The sequence below is a fragment of the Rhinatrema bivittatum genome, chromosome 9, assembly GCF_901001135.1.
Source record: "Rhinatrema bivittatum chromosome 9, aRhiBiv1.1, whole genome shotgun sequence".
NCBI lineage: Eukaryota > Metazoa > Chordata > Amphibia > Gymnophiona > Rhinatrematidae > Rhinatrema > Rhinatrema bivittatum.
This window is the reverse complement of record NC_042623.1, coordinates 43,932,771-43,949,370: the sequence shown is the minus strand read 5'-3', so window position 1 is coordinate 43,949,370 and position 16,600 is coordinate 43,932,771. Positions and strand designations below refer to the sequence as shown.

Here is a 16,600-nt window from a genome sequence, read left to right as displayed (position 1 = left end):
TAAAGCAGGGGTTCTCATTCCACTCCTTGAGACACACCTAGCCAATCATGTTTTCAGGATATCCACAATGAATATGCTAGAGACAGATTTGCATACACTATCGCTATTGCAGATATCCTGAAAACTTGACTAAGTTGAGGTCTAGGTTGAGAACCCCTGCTCTATAGCACTACAAGAATCAGAGGGCATAGGAGAGGGCCTGGCATCTCTTGAAATGGAAGTCTGACCTATTAGCAGGTCTGGGGTGGAATTCTTGAGAATTACTTATACCAGACCATGCGCCCACCCCCAAGTCAGGTTTTCAGGGTCTCTCTAATGAATATGCATGAGATTTATTTGCATGACTACCTCCTATGTAAGCAAATATCTTTTTTGCATATTTACTAGGGATACCCTAGAAACTCAAGTGACTTGGTGGGGAGGGCCTGAAGACTAATTTGAGAACCCTAACTTATACGAATAGCTAATGTAGTGTATGCATGTGGTATAAGCCCACTGAAATAGCACTGAATGGTCAGCAGAAAAAAGATAAGTCACTAGTAAGATCTCAGAATACTCTGCAATTCTGGAGAACATACCTTCACAAAAGGATATAAACTGGTTGGAGTCAGTGCGGTAGGTAGCTGCTAAAATGGTCAGTGGTCTTTGCTATAAAGATCTAAATATGTATATCCTAGAGGAAAGGGATACAGGAGACACTGAAATACCTCCAAGATTTCCATGCACAAGAAGTGAGCCTCTTTCAAAGGAAAGGAGGCTGTAGAACAAGAGGTCATGGGATGAGAGTGAAAGGGGAAACTCAAGAGTAATCTAAAGAAAAATGTATTTACAGAAAAGGTGGTGAATGCATGAAACAAATTCCCTGTGAAGATTTTTTCTTTTTTTTTTTTTTTTAATTTAAAAGGATTTATATACTGCAAAATTGGGCTGAGACCTGTCCAGCTAAGCGGTTTACAAAATATAACATACATAATTTTAAAAGTACACAATAAAAACAAAATCATATACATCATTAAATTACACTTCTAAAAAACAAATAAAAACATATAAAATTAGTCTTTAAAACACTAAAAAACATATGGCAGTCCTTTCGAGATATTGTTGTAGAGGTTTGTCAAAAAGAAAGGAATTGATTAGGTGATATTATAAACTGCGGTAAAAAGATGTGTTTTTAAAGCCTTTTTAAATTCTTTAGTATTTGCCATTAAAGGGATTTCTTCTGGGATAGCATTCCAGAAAACTGGTCCCTCAACTGAAAAAGCATGTTTACGTGTAAATACCAGATGTGCTAGTTTTACTGAAGGTACCTCTAGCATACATTTGTCCATTGAACATAATTACCTTGTGGATTTATAAATTCTGAGAAGCGAGCAGAGCCATATTGAGTTTGTGTTATGTAAAAGATTATGTATAATATTGAGAATTTTATATGTAATACAGTAGGATATAAGTAGCCAATGTAAATGTTGCAGAACCAGAGTAATGTGTTCTCTGAGTGGTATATTATACAGTATACAGGCAGTGGCATTTTGAACAAGTTGTAAAGGGTGTGTAGTGGACTTCGGCAGGCCAAGATACAAAGCATTGCAATAGTCCAGATCAGTGGTCCCCAAACCTGTCCTGGAGGGCCACCAGCCAGTCGGGTTTTTGGGATATCCACAATGAATATGCATGAGATATCCACAATGAATATGCATGAGATAAAATTTGCATGTTATGGAGGCAGTGCATGCGTCGGCTCTGTGGCAGAGACATGCAAACAGATCTGGGTTTTATTCCCTCCAGATTTTCTGTTCCCTGAGTTGGCTAGGGCTGGGGATGCTATGCAGGTAGTATTCACAACTCCTGATGGTGAGGAAGTTATGTCCATCATACAACTGCCCTGGGACATTGCCCCAGCCAAGGACTGTTGGGAGGGGATATAAAATAGAAATAAAATCTCCAGATAGTTGCAAATTGCAGGCTCTTGACAACATATCAAAGTTCAAAAGGTGCAGGGAAAAACTGCCAGGTCAAAAAAAAAAAAAAAATCGCACAAACACCTCCTTTGTTTTTAAAATACCTCTTTCTTGGCACCTCTCTCTCTTTTTTTTTTTTTTTTTTTTTTTAATAAAATACAGTAGCAAGATTACTAGTGGAGGATTTTCTAGAGCCCAGGAAGCCATAAATTGCTCTCAGAATAGCCATTAACAGACCTTCGGGCCAAAACAGTACAGTGCGCTCCGGTAGAGCGCATGGTTAGCCCGGTTTGGACGCACGTTATCGACGCACTAGCTTTACACCCCTTATACAGTAAGGGGCAATAGCGCATCGAAAACGCGCATCCAACCCCCCCAAAACTAACAGCGCCCACAACATGCAAATGTTGATGGCCCTATTAGTTATTCCCACGTGATACAGAAAGTAACGCCTGCCCAAAGGCTGGCGTTAATTTCTGCCGGCACCGGGAAAGTGTACAGAAAAGCAGAAAAAACTGCTGTTCTGTACACCCTCCGACTTAATATCATATCATATCATAGTGATATTAAGTCGGAGGCCCCAAAAAAAAAAATTAAAAAAAAATGTAAATTTAAATCGGCCGGCGGCCCAAAGGTCGGAAGACAGACGCTCAATTTAGCCGGCATCCATTTTCCGAACCCGTGGCTGTCAGCGGGCTCGAGAACCGACGCAGGAAAAATTGAGCGTCGGCTGTCAAACCCACTGACAGCCGCCGCTCCTGTCAAAAAGGAGGTGCTAGGGACGCGCTAGTGTCCCTAGCGCCTCTTTTTACCGCGGGCCCTAATTTGCATCTTCTTCCCCCCTGAATCGCATGCACAGGAGAGTGGCCTGTGCACTCGCCCACTCTCCCGCGAGTTTTACTGAATCGGCCTGCTTGAGAGATAGCAAATGTTGCTTACCTGATGTAACAGGTGTTCTCACAGGACAGCAGGATGTTAGTCCTCACAAATGGGTGACATCGAGGATGGAGCCCACCACGGAAAAACTTCTGTCAAAGTTTAACAGAACTTTGACTGGCCCCTACTGGGCATGCCCAGCAAGGCACTGACCCTGCAGCCAGCAGGGGTCTCCCTTCAGTCTGATTTTCAAAGCTACAGGCAGTGCCTAAAAAGTAAAAAGAAACGAACCCAACACCGCGGGGTGGCGGGCGGGTTTCGTGAGGACTAACATCCTGCTGTCCTGTGAGAACACCTGTTACATCAGGTAAGCAACATTTGCTTTCTCACAGGACAAGCAGGATGGTTGTCCTCACAAATGGGTGAGTACTGAGCTGAGGATGTCCTGACTTGCACCAAATGCACCCAACGGTGTGCAAGAGGCACAACAACTGGGGTGGAATTTGGGAAAGGGCATCCGCACCCCACCGGGCAGGTGGAAGGGTGTTGGTACATCAGGTTGGAAAAAGGTTACGCAAGACAGATTGGCCGAAGATGGAGTCCTGTCTTCCAGCCTTGTCCAAACAATAATGGGCTGCAAAGGTATGGAGAGAACTCCAGGTTGCAGCTTTGCAGATGTCAGGAAGCGGCACCGATCGAAGGTGTGCCACTGACGTCGCCATGGCCCTCACAGAGTGTGCTTTAACACGGTCTTGAAAAGGAATGCCAGCTTGCTCATAGCAAAAAGAAATGCAGTCCGCCAACCAGGAAGAAAGAGCCTGCTTACCCACAGGTTGTCCTAACTTGTTAGGATGGAAAGAGACGAATAATTGAGTGCTCTTCCTGTGAGAAACTGTACGGTCTAGGTAAAAAGCTAGAGCCCGTTTACAGTCTAGGGTATGCAGGGTCTGCTCTCCAGAGTTGGAGTGGGGCCTGGGAAAAAAGATAGGTAGTACGATAGATTGATTGATATGAAACTCCGAAACTACCTTAGGTAAAAATTTAGGGTGAGTGCGGAGTACCGCCCGGTCCTGCAGGAGCTTAGTGTAAGGCGGATAGGTAACTAGGGCCTGTAATTCACTAATCCTGCGAGCTGAAGTAACAGCCAAAAGGAATAACACTTTCCAAGTGAGATATTTAAAGTCACAGGAGTGGAGAGGTTCGAAAGGAGGTTTCATTAGACGACCAAGAACCAGGTTAAGGTCCCAGGATGGGGCCGGAGGGCGTAAAGGTGGCTTCAAATGGAGCAAGCCTTTAAGAAAGCGTGTTACCAGGGGTTGTACTGAAATAGGATTACCCCCAATACCCTTATGGAAGGCGGCTACCGCACTGACATGCATTCTGATAGAAGAGGTTTTAAGACCGGATTCAGAGAGATGCCATAAATAGTCCAAGAATTTGGAGATTGGACAGGAAAGGGGATCAAGGGACTGAGAAGTGCACCATGATGTGTACCTTTTCCATTTGTATGAATAAGACTTTCTTGTGGAAGGCTTTCGTGAAGCTATCAGGACCTGAGAAACGGAATCTGAAAGGTTAAATGGTTGAAGGACTAACCTTTCAACATCCATGCCGTCAGGGACAAGGCTTGGAGGTTGGGATGGAGGAGGCATCCGTCGTTTTGAGTGAGCAGATGCGGGTCCTTTCCCAGAGGAATGTGCCTGTGGATGGAGAGATCCTGGAGTATTGGAAACCATACTTGGCGTGGCCAGTAAGGTGCTATCAGGATCATGGTTCCTCCGTCCTGGCGTAGCTTCACGAGAGTCTTTGACACAAGAGGAAGTGGAGGGAATGCATAGAGCAGACCGGTTGTCCACTTGAGGGAGAATGCATCCCTCGGCCGAGAGTGCTGGCTCTGAATGAGAGAGCAGTAATCGTCCACTTTGTGGTTCTGAGGGGACGCAAAGAGGTCTATGCGGGGAAAACCCCACTTTCGAAACAGAGAGGTCGCTACGAGAGGGTTGAGTGACCACTCGTGTGGTTGGAAGACACGGCTCAGCTGGTCTGCCAATACATTGTCTACTCCCGGCAGGTAAGTGGCCCTGAGGTACATAGAGTGGGAGAGGGCTTCCGCCCAGATCTGCGCAGCTTCCTGACACAGAAGGAAGGAGCCTGTGCCTCCCTGCTTGTTTATGTACCACATGGCCACTTGGTTGTCCGTCTGGATTAAGATTATCTGATGAAATAGATGATCTTTGAAAGTTCGGAGCGCATAGCGGATTGCTCGAAGTTCCAGGAAATTGATCTGGTGTTCGGCTTCCTCTTTGGACCATAACCCTTGGGTTTGGAAGTCGTCCACATGGGCTCCCCAACCGATGTGAGAAGCATCGGTGGTTAGGATTACTTGCGGATCCGGTGGAAGAAAAGGTAAGCCCTGAAGGAGGTTGACCTGAGTCGTCCACCAGGTTAAGGATAGGCGCAGCGCTTGTGTGACTGTGACTATGGAGGACAGAGGCTGAAAAGCTTGAATCCATTGGTGTCGTAGAGTCCATTGTGTTACTCTCATGGCTAGTCGGGTCATGGGAGTGACTTGAACCGAGGATGCCATGTGTCCTAGGAGAATGAGGAACTGGCAAGCCGTGGCAGTGTTCTGAGACTGGAGCTGGCGAGCCAGGGATATTAGGGTGTGGACCCTCTGAAGAGGAAGGTAAGCCTTTGCCTGTAAGGTGTCCAAGTCTGCCCCAATGAAGGATAAGGTTTGAGACGGGACTAAGCAAGATTTCTCGTAATTGACAAGAAACCCTAAGGAAAGGAGTGTTTGAATTGTTAATTTTAGGGAGGATTGAGCTATCTGTTGGGTGGAGGCCCTGATTAGCCAATCGTCCAGGTAGGGGTAGACGTGGACACCTTCCTTCCTTAGGAATGCTGCTACCACTACGAGACATTTGGTAAAGACTCGTGGGGCAGAAGCCAGACCGAAAGGTAGGACACGGTATTGATAATGGTCGTGGCCTACTAGAAACCGCAGATATTTGCGATGGGATTGTGTGATCGCAATGTGGGTATAAGCGTCCTTGAGGTCGAGAGAGCACAGCCAATCCCCTCTTTGTAGCAGAGGGAGCAGCGCGCCTAGGGTTACCATTTTGAACTTCTCTTTTTGAAGGTATTTGTTGAGGGCTCGAAGGTCCAAAATGGGACGTAGTCCCCCTGATTTCTTTGGTATTAGGAAGTATCTGGAATAGAATCCCTTGCCTCGCTGAGAGGGAGGAACGGGTTCTATAGCATTTGATTGCAGAAGAAGAGATGCTTCCTGTTGTAATTGAGCCAAATGGGTGGATAGACTCCACGCTTGAAGAGGCGGGGAGTCTGCTGGAAGAGTTATGAAGTTGAGGTGGTAACCCTGTGCGATAATTGTTAGCACCCACTGATCTGAGGTGATCTGTAACCAAGGTTGTAGAAAATGGTACAGTCGACCTCCTACAGGAATGTCTGGAAGAGGGGTTTGGCATGTGTTCCCTACAGGGGAGTCAAAGGCCAGCCGCAGGCCCAGGAGGAGGGGCTACAGTAGGCCTTTGTTTCCTAGGCTGACGCGGCTGAGGCCTAGTAGAGGATCGAGCTGGACGAGGCCTGGCCGATGGAGGGTAGTAACGGCGTGGCCGAAAGAACGACTTCTTAGAGTCCTTCTTAAGTGGTTGTTTGGAGGAAACCTCAGACGGAACAGAAGAAAGTTGTTTTAACGTCTCGTGGTGATCTTTAAATTCAGCTACAATTTGCTGAATTTGTTCTCCAAACAAATTGTCCCCTAAGCAGGGTAAATCCGCTAAACGATCCTGGACCTCTGGGCGAAGGTTGGATGACTTTAACCAAGCCCAACGTCTGGCCGAGATGGCAGTAGCTGAAACCTTTGTGGAGGCATCGAAGATGTCATAAGCCGTTCTGATCTCGTGCTTCCCCGCTTCAAACCCTTTGTTAAGAAGGGCCTGAAGCTGTGGCTGGTATTGGTCAGGTAATGTGTCAGCAAAATCTTGCATCTGTTTAAGGATGGCTCTGTTATATTGCGTCATGTAGAGTTGATATGAGGCTATGCGAGAAATCAGCATAGCTCCATGGTACACTTTCCGTCCCACACTGTCCAGGAATTTATTGTCCTTGACAGGCGGAGTGGAGAAGTGTGGCTTTAGACGCTTGGCCTTTCTTTGTGCGGACTCAACCACAACAGAGCGATGATCCAGTTGAGGCTTTTGAAAGCCTGGTGCTGACTGGACGAGGTATGTGGAGTCAGCCTTCTTGTTAACTGGTGATACAGATGAAGGAGATTCCCAGTTTTTCTTTAAGAGATCGAGAAACACCTGGTGAATGGGGATGGAAGCGATGATTTTTGGAGCGTCCAAAAATTGAAGCAGTTCCATCATCTGGTGTCTGTCATCGGTCTCAGATTGCAGCTGAAAAGGTACAATTTCGGATATCTCCTTTACAAAATTAATAAAGGAGAGATCCTCTGGAGGAGATCTTTTTCTACTCTCTGTAGGAGAAGGCGGTGATGGTAAATCTGTGTCAGAAGATGTATCATCACCCCAGGTATCATAGGGATCACTTGGGGGTTGAAGCCCCGATGGACCTGGTTGAGGATCCGAAGGCATCGAAGGAAACCTTGGAGGAACCGGTGGTACAATCGGCACTGGGAACGGCATCGAGGGTTTCGGTGCTGCCGATGGAGTCGGTGCCGGTCGTGGAATCGATGGAGCCGAAGGATAAATCGGTGGAGATATACGAGAAGGCACCGATGGGACCACCCCGGAAGGGGGAATCAGGAACGGTGTTTCTCCCGCCGATGAAAATCCAGTCGGAAACAATGGCGCTGTCGGTGCTACTGGAATCATCGATGGAAGGGCATGTACAAGTGCTTCCATACGTTGTAGTAGCGGTGCCAGCGCTTCCACCAAAGGTTCGGTGGTCGGTTCCTTCCTCGGTGGCGGAGTCGGTGCCGATGCCGGTGGCGGTGCCGGAATCGGTGCCGGAGACGGTGCCAATGGAGGTTGAAATCTTTGCATCGCTTTCTCGATGGCCTCCTGGACCAGCCGGTCCAGTTCAGCCCGGAGACCAGGGGTAACAATACCCGGCTCGACGGGAGAGGGAGGCTGAGGCAGAGCCGGAGGGACCACCGTAACCGGTGGGATCACGGCTCCCACACCCCGAGAGGGTGAGGGTTTCCTCGATGCCTGCGAACGAGAGGTGGACGGTGCCAAGTCTGATCGAGGCCTCTTAGTCGGTGGTTCGGCCTGTTCAGAGGTCGATGACTGTGGATCCTCGACAGGCCGAGACTTGTGCCGTCGATGGCGATGCTTGTCCTTCCGGACTCCTCGCCCATCCGGGGAGGGGACAGGAGTCGACGGCCGAGAAGTCATCGATGGTGGCCGGTCACCGGAGGGTTGACGATGGTGGTGCAATTTCGACAGTGCCGGTTCCGATGACGTCGATGCTATCGATGGCGTTGGGGTGGGTGCATGGAAGAGGAGCCCCATCTTCTCCATCCTGGCCTTGCGACCCTTAGGTGTCATTAGGGCACATTTGGAGCAAGTCAGGACATCATGCTCACTACCCAAACACAAAACACAAACCCTATGGGGGTCTGTGATTGACATAGTCTGGGTACAATCCGGACATCGACGGAACCCCGTCGCCATGGCTTAAGGCCAAATTTAGTCGCGGGCTCGGTAAGTGCCAACAGGCCTCGAGGGCCAAATTCGACGGTAGTCGAGGAAAAAAGGCAAAAAACTTACCGGTTTCTGCGAAGGTGACAAAAATTTGTCGAAGGGAGACCCCTGAGGGGCAAATTTTCTTCGGAAAGAAAAGTACCGAATTCCTGTCAGGAACGTGGTAAGGGAGCTCCTTTCACCGCGTGGCAACTGCTGCGCGGAAAAAAGAAGACTGAAGGGAGACCCCTGCTGGCTGCAGGGTCAGTGCCTTGCTGGGCATGCCCAGTAGGGGCCAGTCAAAGTTCTGTTAAACTTTGACAGAAGTTTTTCCGTGGTGGGCTCAATCCTCGATGTCACCCATTTGTGAGGACAACCATCCTGCTTGTCCTGTGAGAATACCTTTTCCAGTTGCAAGGCCTATGAATCAGATATCTCATGTTCTGGAAACCAATGCACTACAAATATGTAGAAGGCTCTGATTTTTGCCAATACAATTTTGATCAGTTTCTGGATAAAATAAATAAATGGCTGCTTCATGGAGCAACTGGTCAAGGAACTGAAAAGAAAGGGAGCTATTTTAGATGTAATCCTTAGTGACATGCATGATTTGATGCAAGAAGTAATGGAGTTGGGGCCACCTGGCAATAGTGATCATAAATTGATCAAATCTAATTTGCTATCTGGAGGGATGACAAAGGAAATCTACCACAATAACATTTAACTTTAAAAAAAAAACTTTAATAAAATCAGAAAAATAGCAAAAAACTGAAAGACGCAACTGCATGAACATTGTGTAAACGTACCATCTTCTGAAGCCCAGGTCAAATATATTTAACACATTAATAAAAGGTGGAAGGAAGGCCAAATGGCATGATTAAAAGGTGAGGTGAGAGTAGCTATACTAGCCAAAAGCATATCTCTCAAAAACAGGAAACAGGAAACAGCATAAGCGATAGCAAGTTACATGCAAAGCATTGATAAAGAAAGCAAAGGCAGAATTTGAAACTAAGCTTGCTGTGGAAGCAAACAACTCAAAATCTTTTTCAGGTACATTCAAAACAAAAAGCCTGCAAAGGAGTAAGTTGGACCATTAGAAGATCAAGCAGTAGAAGGGGCAACTAAGACAGAACAAGGCCATAGCAGAGAGATTAAATTAATTCTTTGCTTCAGTCTTTACTGAGGAAGATATAAGGCAGATACCCATGTCAGAAGTGAAATTTAAAGATGATTCTGATGAACAAATTTTTGTGAACTAGGATGATGTGTAAATGGGCAAATTGACAAACTAAAGAGTAGCAAATCACCTGAAATTGCAGACATACAATAGTAATCTGTAATAGCAATCTGTAAACTGTGTGGCTAACGTAATGCTAGTATTTAAAAAGGGTTCTAGGGAGATCCAGGAAACTACAGACTGGTGGGTCTGTCATCAGTGCCAGGAAAAATGGTTGAAACTGTTATAAAGAACAAAATAAATGAATATATGGAAACTCATGGTTTAATGATGCAAGGCGAACATAATTTAGCCAAGGAAGTCTTACAATCCCGTCCAACCCAATTATTCCACTCCAACTCACATTCTCCCAGCTTGTCTCTCCCAACACTCTCTCTCCAGCTTCTCTCCACCCCATAAACAGGACTCTTCTTCCCCCAACTTAGCCCCCATTGTTATTGTTGTCTATTTAATATTTAATATTTATGTTCTTATGTTCAGAAACTCTGTTTAATGTAACGCCTTAACCGCGACAGTTTTGTTCTATGGAAACCGACCTGATTTGATATTTGTATTGAGAATGTCGGTATATAAAAATCCTAAATACATAAATAAAATAAATTCTCTCTCACATCTACTCCATGCCTCTCATTATTTAACCCAACTCTACAAAATGTCAGCCTTCACCACTGAACCGGGTGCAGTCCTCTTCCTGTATGTCATGGCTGTTGGGTATGAAGCGTGGTGCCTGAACTTCTGTGCTGTTCTTAAAGTCTCAAAAGAACAGCACGGGAGTTCAGGCACCATATTTTTTGCAAGTGAAAGAGCTGCAGTGCACGAAAACGACAGCAGCAACTCCTCATCCTCCTGCACCCCACTCTGGTTCTATATTTTTTTTGCCAAATTCTGCATGAAGAGAGATGTTCTGTGCCTGGGGGCAGAATTACCCCAGGAGTACGTGATGTAGAAGGCTATGGCAAAGCAAGTCTCACACCTTTTGGACTTCATAGTGGCTACCAATACAAGTGGTTCCCTGTGGCAAAGGTCACATGAGAACACTTCAACGTAAAATAAGCTGCCCAGAAGAAACTTTTTCCAGTACATTAGGTTGTTCCAGGACTTGAGAAGCTTCCTCCAGAATATGACAATGGATTTTCGTTTCTACAGAGTGGGGACACCTAGACTAGGAGGGGGGAAGTGTGGAGACTTGGGGATGACAGATGTGAGGAACACTCCAGATTGAGTGAGTAGGGAGGGAGATTAGGGTCACCCAGATTGGGAAGTGAGGGGAAGGCTGGAGATTCAGGGATGGGGGATAAATAGAACACCCAGATTTGTTGGGCGAAAAGGAGGGGAAGTGGAGTAGAAACTCAGAGATGGGGGGAGTGGGGGAGGAAGGAAACAAAGGAACTGCCAGATGGGGAGGCAAAGTAGGGAATGGAGGCTGCAATTTGGGGGAGAGAAAGTGGAAACTCAAATGTGTGGAGAAAGCAGGCACTCAGAGATTGAACAGGGGTGGGGGAAAGCAGGGACTTGGGGTTGGATAGGGAGGATAGGGACTCAGCAGTTTGGTGGGAAGCATGAATGAAAATGTATTAGATGGGTTGAGAATTATTAAGATGGGGCTTTGGATGCGCATTGTCGGGTAGAAGAAGAATCTGAAGGGTGGGGAAAGGCTATGATATGGTGTGAAGAATGGGAAGGGTTGGAGAGGGGCAAGAGGCATTGGAGGGAAATGGGTCTATGAAGGGGTGGAGGGTGACAATGAGGCTAAAAGAGAAGTTGAATGAATAGGAGGGTTAGAAAGAAGTGGAAGGGATAAATGAAAGAAAGAAAGTAGGCAACGAGCAAATTAAAATGAGAAGATGAAACAGGCAGGGGAAAGTATTTGAGAGCTGGGAAGGGGTGAGTACAGAGGATGGAAATTAGGGACTAGGGAGTGAGTGAAAAAGTGGAAAATGGGCTTGGAAAATGAGTGAGAGGCAGGGTGAAAATGGAGGGCTAGGGAGGGGGTAAGTGTGGAGATGGTCTGGGAAAGGGATGAGAGTGGAAAATGGAAAGTGTAGATGAGAATCGAAATTGAGGACTGATGGAGGACGGGTGAAATCTAGCTACGAGTGGATAAAGAGGTAGAAAGAGAAACTGAACAAAAGATGAAAGGGAAAGATCAATGACTGTTACGATTCCTCCTGTAGCTGTGCCACAGGAGGTCTCTCGCCCTTTTCTCTGGAGGCCGCACCAAAGCCGGGGCCTTGCCTGGACAGTCCATCCCGGTTTTGCTCCATGGCCTGGGAGGCCTTCCTTGCCATCTGGGCCTGCCTGAGGCCTGTTCTGCTTCCTCCTGGACTCTCTGGTTTGGGCATCGCCCCTTCTTCCTAAGGGGCCGGCCCGCAGCTCTTCGCTTTAGTTTTAGGGCCAGCCGAGTGTGGCACATCTAAACTCTTCCAAGGGAGTTGCCTGCTTCCTGCACTATAAAAGGACTTTGCTTTCAGTTCTGCTTTGCCTTGCACTGGAGGAGTTTCATGCTCCTGGATGTCTTGCCTTCCAGCGCGCCATCAGGCCTTTGTTGGAATGCCATGTCTTGTCCTGATGTCAGTCGCCTGTTCCTGATGTCCGTGATCCAGTCCTGATGTTCCTCGCCTGTTCCTGATGTCCTGTACCCCAGGTTCCTCGGTGCCTCCTTTCTGGCGTGCCATGTTGTGGTCCATGACCAGCCCATGGGTAGTGGCTGTGTAGGGCGCTCATGGTACAAGGCCATCTTCACCTGCTCAAGTACAAGCCTCCGGAAGGCTTCCACTTCAGTCCTGAGTTGTCTTAGAATCCTTGCTTGCTTCCGTCCCGGTCTTCGGAGTTCCTTGCACTGCGTCTGTCCATGCCAAAGACTCTGAATGAACCTGTGCCATTCCAGCGTGGTCCATGACCAGCCTAGGATGGGCTGTGTAGGGCGCGCCTTGGTACAGGCTTCTACCGAATCTTTGCCATGTTCCAGCTTCAGTTATTCCACACCTTGTCTAGAGCCTGCTTCGCATGCAAGCGTGGTCTGCCACCAGCCCATGGGTAGTGGCTGTGTAGGCCGCGCTGCGTCGCAGTCTCAACCCAGTCTTTGATCCTGCTTCTGAACACCTTGCCTGCAGTACCTCGTTCCTGAGTCTATGTCTGTGCACCCAAGTACCTCGTTCCTGAGTCTACATCTAGAGTCTGTTTCAGAGCCTTCATCTGCCCTCATCCTCAGTCCGACCTGCTGCTTCTTGCCGATACCTTGTGGCAGGTCCGAAAGGGCTGGGAACGGTCGGAGGACTGTTCAATAACCAACACCATTGTGTTGGCTCCAGAAGCATGCAGGACCGGCAGAGGGTCAGACTGCCTGTCTCCACCCATGCTGGGACATGCCTCGCCTACCCTTTGTGCTGCCTTGGAGTTCTCTGGGGTCGTGCCGAGGCCCACAGGCACACAATCCCCTCAAGATGGGATCGCTCTCCTAGCACTCCCCCATCCGTAACAGAATGCAAGACCTTATCGAACAGGAAGGCCTTCCGTAACAATGACAAGACAGATGTAATAATTAAGTTACTTAAGGGAAGAACTGAAGACAGGAGGGTGAGAATACAAATGTACACTGGTTTTATTTATTTTTAGATTTATATTCCGCTTTTTGCACTTTTTTCAGCACTTCAAAGTGGATTACATTCAGGTACTGTAGTATTACCCTATCCCCAGAGGGCTTACAATCTAAGTTTGTACCTGAGGCAATGGAGGGTAAAGTGACTTGCCCAAGGTCACAAGGAGCGACAGCGGGACTCTAACCCTGGTCTCCTGGTTTGTAGCCCACTGCTCTAACCACTAGGCTCCATATGAGTGGACATATGACAGGAGACACTGGAAACTGAGATAGAAGATGACAGATACAGAAAAGAAAAAAACAAGACTGGGACCAAATGATTAGGAAATTAAAATGTCCAGATAACAGAGGTAGAAAAAAGCATTTTATTTTCAGTTTAGGAACCAGAACATGTCAGATTTTGCAATGTGCATCTCTGATATATTTGTATTTGGCTCACTACAATAGAAAAAGCATTTTGGTTACTATTTCTGCAGAGTGTCACTCTATACAGAATCTGGCTTTGCTGGTTTTCTATTTCAGTTTTTGCCTGAACATTTCTAATTTCTAATTGGTAATCACTTTCTCTGTATTTGGTGAAGGTCTGCCTGTGACACAAATAAGGTAATTCTGTTAGTATATAGTTAATATATGGGAAAGTATAACAGTCCAGCAAATACAAATAAAGTAAAAAAAATCATAACCTATTAAGTACATTGCTCTCATTTCTAGTATGTACATGTAATTAATTTATTTAGGTATTTATATGCCGCAAAACCCAGAGTTCAGAGTGGCTTACAAAGTGAATAATTAAAAGCTAAGTCAAACACACATTTTGAACATGTAGGTCCTTTTCTGGTTGAGACAAGAGCTTTGAAATGAGAGCTCCTGTAGGGTGGCTCTCCACTCCTACTGGCATACAACTGTGGAAATGGAAATCCATTGTCATATTCTAGAGCAGTGGTTCTCAACCTTTTTCCCATCATAGAAACATAGAAACATAGAAATGACGGCAGAGGAAGACCAAACGGCCCATCTAGTCTGCCCAGCAAGCTACGCACTTTATCCATTTTTTTCCCCTTTTTTTCTCTCCCACCTGTTACTATTGGCTTCCAGTACCCTCCAGCCCTAATTCCCCTCCACCCCACCACCAGTTTAGAGAGCAGTGCCGTATCTGCATCCAAGTGAACGTCCAGCTCAATTAGGGGTAGCAACCGCTGTAACAAGCAGGCCACACCCTTACCCCATACTCTTACCCACCCCTGTTTTTATTTTTTTATTTTTTGAGATAGCAGCCCTCCATCCTTCCGCTCCGTGAAGGTGGAACACTAACTACTGGCCACTGGCATCCCGCTCCGTGAATGCCTCTGTGGCTACTCCCGCTCCGTGCAGTGTTTGAATGCCTCTCTGGCTACTGCCGCTCCATGCAGTGTTTGAATGCCTCCACTGCTCATTACAATTCACGGCGGAAATAAAAAGTAAAGGTCCGGTAATTATTTTTATTGTTTAAAATGACACAAGGAAAAGATACTGTATTTTTCGGCGTATAAGACGACTTTTTAACCCCTGAAAATCTTCTCGAAAGTCGGGTATCGTCTTATAGGGCAGCTCTTCTCACCTGTGTGTCGCATGCTCCCGGTCTCTCCCACTGCTCTTCCTTCCCTGCTGCCGTTGCCGCTGGGCTATCAGCACGTTCAAGCCCAGCGGGAACGGCAGCGGTGCAAAAAAAAAAAAAAAAAAGCTGTGGCATCCGCGGCTGGCCTTTTCTTCTTCCCGCGCCTGCATTCCCCCCCCCCGGACCAGGAAGTGATACGTGGTGCGCGGGAAGAAGAAAGGCCGTGCCGCGTGATAAAGTAGCAGCAGCCGCTGCAGCATCGGCCCCCGAGCAATTGAAGCAGCCGGTAATCGAGAAAGGAGACAGCAGCAGGAGCCTCCCACGGCCGATGGGATTCTTCTTTCTTGGCCTGCGGGGGCTGGAGGAGGAGGCTGCTGCAGCTACTATTTGTGCTTGGGGGGCGGGGGAGGGGAAAGGAAGTGAGTGAGAGAGAGAGAAGCAGCCAGCCAGCCTGTGTGTGAGAGAATGTATTTGATTGAGAGCATGTGTGATTGAGAGAAACTGGTCAGAGAGCTCATGTGTGTGTATATGTGAGAGACAATGAAAGTGACTGCTCAGAGAGATGACTGATGTGTATGTGAGTGTGAGAGAGAGAAAAAGCATGGAAGTGAGAAATCTGGGTATGTGAGAAAGCATGGGAGTTAGAAGCATGATTATGTGAGAGAGAGCATGGGAGCGGGAGGGCTGTGTGTGTGTGTGCGTGCATGAGAGAGAGACTGGTTGATAAGGTGACTGTGTGTGTGAGAGAAAGAGACTGGTGTGTGTGAATGTGAGAGAAAGAATGTGATTCAGGGAATGAGAAGCCTGTGCACGTGAAGAGCAAGCATGGAAATGAGAGAGAGACTGGTGTGTGTGTGTGTGTATGTGAGACAGAGAAAGTGATTATGAGAGTGAGAAGCCCGTATATGTACGGTAAGCAGAACACGGAAGTGGGAAGCCTGTGTATGTGTTTGGCATGAGAGAAACTGTTCAGGAAGGTGTCTGGTTTGTGTGTCAAAGACTGTTTGGGAAATGATTGGTGTGTGAGAGACAGAAACTGGTTAGGGGGCATGACTGGTATGGTGTGTGTGTGTGTGAGAGACATGGACCCTAAGGAAGAGGACCATGAGTATAGAGCTTAGCCACTACTGCTGCTTCTGGTGTGTGCTACGGCCTGCATGGAAGAGGAGTAGGAGAGCTGCTGGAGGGAGTAAGGAAAGGTGGCTTTTTAAGTTTATTTTTCTTGATTGACTGCCATTTTAATTATTTAATATTATGTGATGTGTCTGCTTTTTTGAAATATTTTATTGGTGTTTGGAGAATGTTTAATAGTTTTTATGAGTTTTTAATTGTTGGATGTTATTCTGTTCATAGCTGTTTTGAAACATTTATTCTGCTTATTAGTATAGTTTTACAATTATTTCTGTGTGGGGATCTATAGCTGCTTGCTAGTTCTGTTTTCCTAATAAGAGGTGTATTGGTTTTTAGGGCCTGATTTAATATTTGTAGTGTTGCCTTTTCATAGATAGGGTTGCTCCTGTTTGAGTGTAAAATTATTTTTTTTCTTAAAAATATGTATAAAAAAGGGGGGGTCGTCTTATACGCCCAGTCGTCTTATACGCCGGAAAATACGGTATGTATTCTGTCTGAACAGAAATTACATAAATAGTAAACTTCCCACACCAA

General features: G+C 46.7%; 1 protein-coding gene across 1 annotated transcript in view; it reads right to left on the bottom strand.

Moving 5' to 3' along the window:
• KMT2E (lysine methyltransferase 2E) overlaps positions 1-16,600 on the bottom strand; it is a 607,980-nt gene that overhangs the window by 522,652 nt on the left and 68,728 nt on the right.